At 36.3% G+C, this 6,211-nt stretch overlaps 1 protein-coding gene across 1 annotated transcript in view; it reads right to left on the reverse strand.

Moving 5' to 3' along the window:
- Positions 1–2,533, reverse strand: part of LOC135102921 (uncharacterized) — an 8,212-nt gene extending 5,679 nt beyond the window's left edge. The window contains exon 1 of the mRNA XM_064008584.1: positions 2,392–2,533. The gene's annotated coding sequence lies outside the window, so the exon portion shown is untranslated. The remainder of the gene's footprint in view (positions 1–2,391) is intronic.
- Positions 2,534–6,211: the final 3,678 nt, after the last annotated feature.

A 6,211-nucleotide genomic window follows, 5' to 3' on the forward strand; every position in this document is an offset into this window, starting at 1 on the left:
TGCCTATCAGAAGATTTTTAATCTATCCTCAACAGGAAGATTCTTAAACATCTATCACTTCACAGCCTTCTATCTGATCGCCAGTATGGGTTCCGTCAAGGCCGCTCTACTAGTGATCTTCTGGCTTTCCTTACTGAGTCTTGGTCATCCTCTTTTAGAGATTTTGGTGAAACTTTTGCTGTTGCCTTGGATATATCAAAAGCTTTTGATAGAGTCTGGCACAAAGCTTTGATTTCCAAACTACCCTCCTACGGCTTTTATCCTTCTCTCTGTAACTTCATCTCAAGTTTCCTTTTTGATCGTTCTATTGCTGCTGTGGTAGACGGTCACTGTTCTTCTCATAAATCTATTATCAGTGGTGTTCCTCAGGGTTCTGTCCTATCACCCACTCTCATCTTATTATTCATTAATGACCTTCTAAATCAAACTTCTTGTCCAATCCACTCCTACGCTGATGATACCACCCTGCACTTTTCCATGTCTTTTCATAGACGTCTAACCCTTCAGGAAGTACACATTTCACGCAGGGAAGCCACGGGACGCCTGACTTCTGATCTTCCTAAAATTTCTGATTGGGGAAGAGCAAACTTGGTATTGTTCAATGCCTCAAAAACTCAATTCCTCCATCTATCAACTCGACATAACCTTCCAGACAACTATCCCCTCTTCTTCAGTGACACTCAACTGTCTCCCTCTTGTACACTGAACATCCTCGGTCAGTCCTTTACTTATAATCTGAACTGGAAACTTCACATCTCATCTCTAGCTAAAACAGCTTCTATGAAGTTAGGTGTTCTGAGACGTCTCCGCCAGTTTTTCTCACCCCACCAGCTGCTAACTCTGAACAAAGTCTTTATCCGTTCATGTATGGAGTATGCTTCACATGTCTGGGGGGGTGGGTTCCCCTCATACCGCTCTTCTAGACAGGGTGAAATCAAAAGCTTTTCGTCTCATCAACTCCTCTCCTCTAACTGACTGTCTTCAACCTCTCTCTCATCACTGCAATATTCCATCTCTAGCTGTCTTCTACCGCTATTTTCATGCTAACTGCTCTTCTGATCCTGCTAACTGCATGTCTCCCCTCCTCCCGAGGTCTCGCTGCACAAGACTTTCTTCTTTCTCTCACCTCTATTCTGTCCACCTCTCTAATGCAGGAATTAACCAGTATTCTCAATTATTCATCCCTTTCTCTGGTAAACTCTGGAACTCCCTGCCAGCTTCTGTATTTTCACCTTCCTATGACTTGAATTCCTTCAAGAGGGAGGTTTCAAGACATCCTTCAATTTTTGACTACCGCTTTGGAGCTTTATATGGGACTGGCATCTCAATGGGCTTTTTTTTTTTTTTTTTTTTTGTTGCCCCTGGCCAGTGTCCCTCCTACATAAAAAAAAAAAAAAATCTGTGCTCGTAGTTCAGAAATACACCACCAGAGAGCAGTAGAGTCGCCGAACAGTGTAGTTTGTCAGAGATGTTGATGATACACTAAATAATTCATAATATTATTATAAGAGATCAGTTGGCAGTCTTTCTAAAACATTCCTATCTGTTTTCACCTATTATACCCATATATGAATTTGTCTAATCTTCTTTTAACGTCCTCTAATGACTTGGCACTACCAACCTGATAACTGAGTCTCCCTCAGTTATTTTCTTCCTTCGCTCCAACTGAGAACCAGTGTCTTCCTTCTTTCATCCAATGCTATTAAGCTTAATCCCTAAGTAATCTTCGTCATCTTTTACCAGAGCTTCGTTCTTTATTGTATACATTTCCTGTACATTAACTGCGTAAATTTAACATTAGAGGCAGGTGTTACCCATTCTAGTAACAAATAATACCTTACATGTGAGTGGCAGAAACATTTCTCTGATGTTTGATTCTTCAGGTGTGAGTTTTCTGCCTTTGTACAGAGAACAGGCAAAGTAATTATTTCGTAATATGAAGCTATGGCAGAAAAGAAAAGTAAAGAAGAGAGGTTAGTCAACAGCATTTCTGTCTTAAACGCTGTGATTAGCTTTATGTGGGTTTTATGCAAAAAAAAAATAGCGGGTGCTGAACGGATGTTTTGCGTTTTCATTACTTAGGCTTGTATGTACTGTACGTACCAGTTTTCCCAATATACGCTCTCTCTCTCTCTCTCTCTCTCTCTCTCTCTCTCTCTCTCTCTCTCTCTCTCTCTTACTGTTTCTTTCATTATTTCATCATCATACTACTGACAGTCATTATACTGTTGGATTGAGAAGCCCACCTCAGTCACCAAAACTTAAATTTAATTCGTTGTCAGAAAAAAAAAAAAAACTTTGGAAAAACTTTATTTCTTAACAAAGTAAATTTGAGGAATGACAAGATGATAAATTGATTCCTAAAAAGACTATGTTGAAACAGATACGCACCTTAACTATCAGGAATGATGCGTGAGGAGGTGAGTGTCGTCGGGTGTTCGGTGATTGTTTTGTGAGGGTTGTGAAGCCAGTCAGGGCGGCACCAGCAGTATCTCTCCGGGAGGCGAGGAGTCGTTTATACCAGCCATTATCGAGGGGATGTCATGCGTGGGAGGAAACGGAAAGGGTTCACACACACAAAAAAAAAAAAGCCTGTCTGCCCATTCCCATGAACTTCCGTCATCAGATAAACTTAGTGATACTAGATTGTGAGGAGAACTTATAAGATAAAAGATATAAATGATAATGATATTAGTAACCAACAGTAAAGTGAATGTCAGTATTATGATGATGAAATAATGAAAGAAACAGCATGCTTTTTACTACGTTATTAATTGTTATTCTGTATTCAGTAACGATAGAGGCAACATAACACTACAATTGATACATGTTCAGTAATGGTTAATGGTGCGAGTGACACTCCAAGAAAAACTTCAGTGAGGTAGTGCGAAAAACAGTATTGTATTTCTGAGATTATTACTTTAGTTCTTGATCTTCCTTGTCTTAATATAGAGATCAGAGGCAGTAATAATTTGACATTGTTTTGAAAAAAAAAAAAAAAATACTGTTTCTCTCATTATTTCACCATCATAATACTGGCATTCACTATACTGCTGGATTGAGAAGCCTACCTGAGTCAGCAAAACTTAAATTGATTTCGTTATCAGAAAAAAAAAAAATCGGAAAAACTATACTTCTTAACAAAGTGAATTTGAGGAATGACAAGATAGTGAATTGATTCCTAATAAGACTCTATGTTGAAACAGAGATATTTCCAAATGAAAATCAGAACAAATAGCACAGTTGAGAAAGGCAACCCTGAGGTCAAAATTAACTCCACTTGAAGAGAGTGACGAGGAGGCTCCGGTGGAAATAAAGAACGAATATGCTCACATAAACAGAGAACAAAGTACTCATAAGTTAATTTTCTCTTCTAGAAAAGAAAGAATAATGAAACCGAAGCCAAAAATGTGAAATTGAAAAGACAAGACTAAGTATATATATCAAATTATAAAATGCAAGAAACAAGGAAGAAAAACATAGAAAAAGGAACCATTGGGCAAAAAAAGTGGAAAAAAAAAAGTTAGACCTATGGGTATACCTAACTGCTCATCCTTCCTTTGGGTTGATCAATAATTTGGGTGCCTGGGGAAACGTGGCAGAGATTACCTGTGGAAGGCCGGGCATCACAGCTGTCCTGTGCCCCGGATTAGGTATGTCATCCATCACACGTTCAACGGCCAATGAAGAGATGAGGGTTGAGGCCACGCACTGCTATATCATGTCTCAGCTTTACGTTTATGAATTCGCTTTTTATGTCCATTTACTTTTATGAATTAGCTTTTTTTTTTATGTTCACAGATGTAAAGTGAACATTATAGAACTTCAATGGAATTTCTGGACAAACAGCACAACAACGTGTATGTTAACCCAGACCAAACTTATGTCGGCAAGAGCTACACTAAGAGATGTAATAATATGATCAAAACTGTTTACAACTTGTCTTGAAATAATCTCCAGGAAGGTCACCTGGTAAACCAAATCAGTGATGTAATTATTGGAGACCTAAGCCGTTCAGTGTTAGCAGATGAGATGAGCTTAATTTTGGAAATCGCTGTGGGTTACAAGAAATACTCGCAGACTTGTTTGGGGAAAAGGTCTTACAATGAGAGAGAAACAATCACAAAAAAACTGTTACATGTAGTAATTAATAACAAAGCTGAAATGGTAGGAGAAAAATGTTAACTCACAGCTTGAGAATTCTTACTGTTTCCCGTCAGTTATATACTATCTATAATTAGGGCTGAATGTAAGGTGTGAACATAACATAAGGACGAAATACAAAAACAACCACCGTAAAAAATTCGGTGACCATGAAGCATCGTATCTCATTCCTGGCGAGATAAGGTGTGACGCACGTAACTTCAGTTGCTTCATATTGCTGTGCACAGTACGGTATTTCCTGATTGTTAATCCATCAGAGTTTGTTTACGCCACTGTTGTTAGTCTACACCTTATTTACTTTATTGGTGTTTTGTCTACATGCTAGCCTTTTCATATTTGATACGCAATTGTTAATCATCAGCTAATATGTTGATTACCAATTAAAAACAGTAGCAACAGACAACAAAAGTTATATATATATATATATATATATATATATATATATATATATATATATATATATATATATATATATATATATATATATATATATGGCATTACACTATAATTTACTTTGTACTTGAAGAAAAGAGTAGAAGTGACGTTGTTGAAGGTCAATTTTTTTTTTTTTTTTATGAGAAAGGGGCAGTGCTTGGGGTTGACGAGTCAGTTTCGGATGGAGGGGGTTGACAAGAACGTGGCTCTGGGCCAAGGGGAGCCAACGCCAAGCAACATGAATACTACTATTCGTCTGTTTCAGTTGTTCCCAGACTGTGGGTAAATTATCCCCTCAGGATAATACAACAGTTTTTCGGGGTAAAGGAGAAGTGAAAAAGAGTAAGAAAAAGTAAGAAAATCAAGAAAACATTGCAATACTTTGCATTGGGATTAATGTTAGGTAAGTCTTATGTGAAAGTTGTAAAGTAAACCTGCTCTGATTAAGTCAAAAAGTTAAAATGAATAACAATAAACATTAAAAACCACTGTATAGTATTAGAAAAGAAGAAATATATATCCAGTATGTCACAAGCCGAGATATGCTTTAGAACAGTCATTCAGCGATCCTGATCACGATGTGTCCAGTACGTGTCACTTTTTTAGTACTGCCTGAACATGCCTGTTTCAGTGATAGTCAATCTAGGTGCATGGTGCACCCCAGTGTGCATGAATTTTCTTAAATGGTACTCGGAAATAATGGGGTACATGGATGGCTACATGACATGGCCAGCGTGTATATATATATATATATATATATATATATATATATATATATATATATATATATATATATATATATATATATATATATATATATATATATATATATATATATATATATATATATATATATATATATATATATATATATATATGAAAAGGAAAAGATATTTTTAGGAGGCGCGAGGGTACATGTCTCGAAAACTCCTAGAAGGATGCATGAATTCAACGTAGAAAAGGTTGGGGACCACTGCTCTATTTCACGCTGCAATATTCCGTCAGCATCAGCCGAAGTACACGTAAGTAGGTATGAGTATGTATGTCTATTGCGCTATGCACTGTAGTCAGTATTTACCCACTGTTACATTTTATGAAAGAGGTAACATGCTTAATGTGGCTGAAAAGCTTTTGAAACCATTGATCTATGTGTTTACTGTATGTTTCACTTTCAGTTCCACATTTACAAGCCTAAGAAAGTAACTTTGTTATCCACAGAGGTGACTGAACTAAGATTATTGGGTTATGTATCCCATATGATCAAGCATCATGATACTTTTTACAGGTTTATACAGTATCTTCTGGTATCGGATGCACAAAGTTCTCCCATGAGAAGTATGCACGGTCCGTTTTGATTTCATAAAGGAAACTATATATATATATATATATATATATATATATATATATATATATATATATATATATATATATATATATATATATATATATATATATATATATATATATATATATATATACGGGCAGGAGATTCCCTTTCAAACATTTGGTTGAAAGTGATGGCAAGTTCTGCATTTTGTATTTTCTTAAAGACTTTGTCTTTATTCCTTAAAATTGTCTGATTCTTTTCCGTTGTGTTGTGTGATGACATCTT

The sequence above is a fragment of the Scylla paramamosain genome, chromosome 8, assembly GCF_035594125.1.
Source record: "Scylla paramamosain isolate STU-SP2022 chromosome 8, ASM3559412v1, whole genome shotgun sequence".
In the NCBI taxonomy this organism is placed as follows: domain Eukaryota; kingdom Metazoa; phylum Arthropoda; class Malacostraca; order Decapoda; family Portunidae; genus Scylla; species Scylla paramamosain.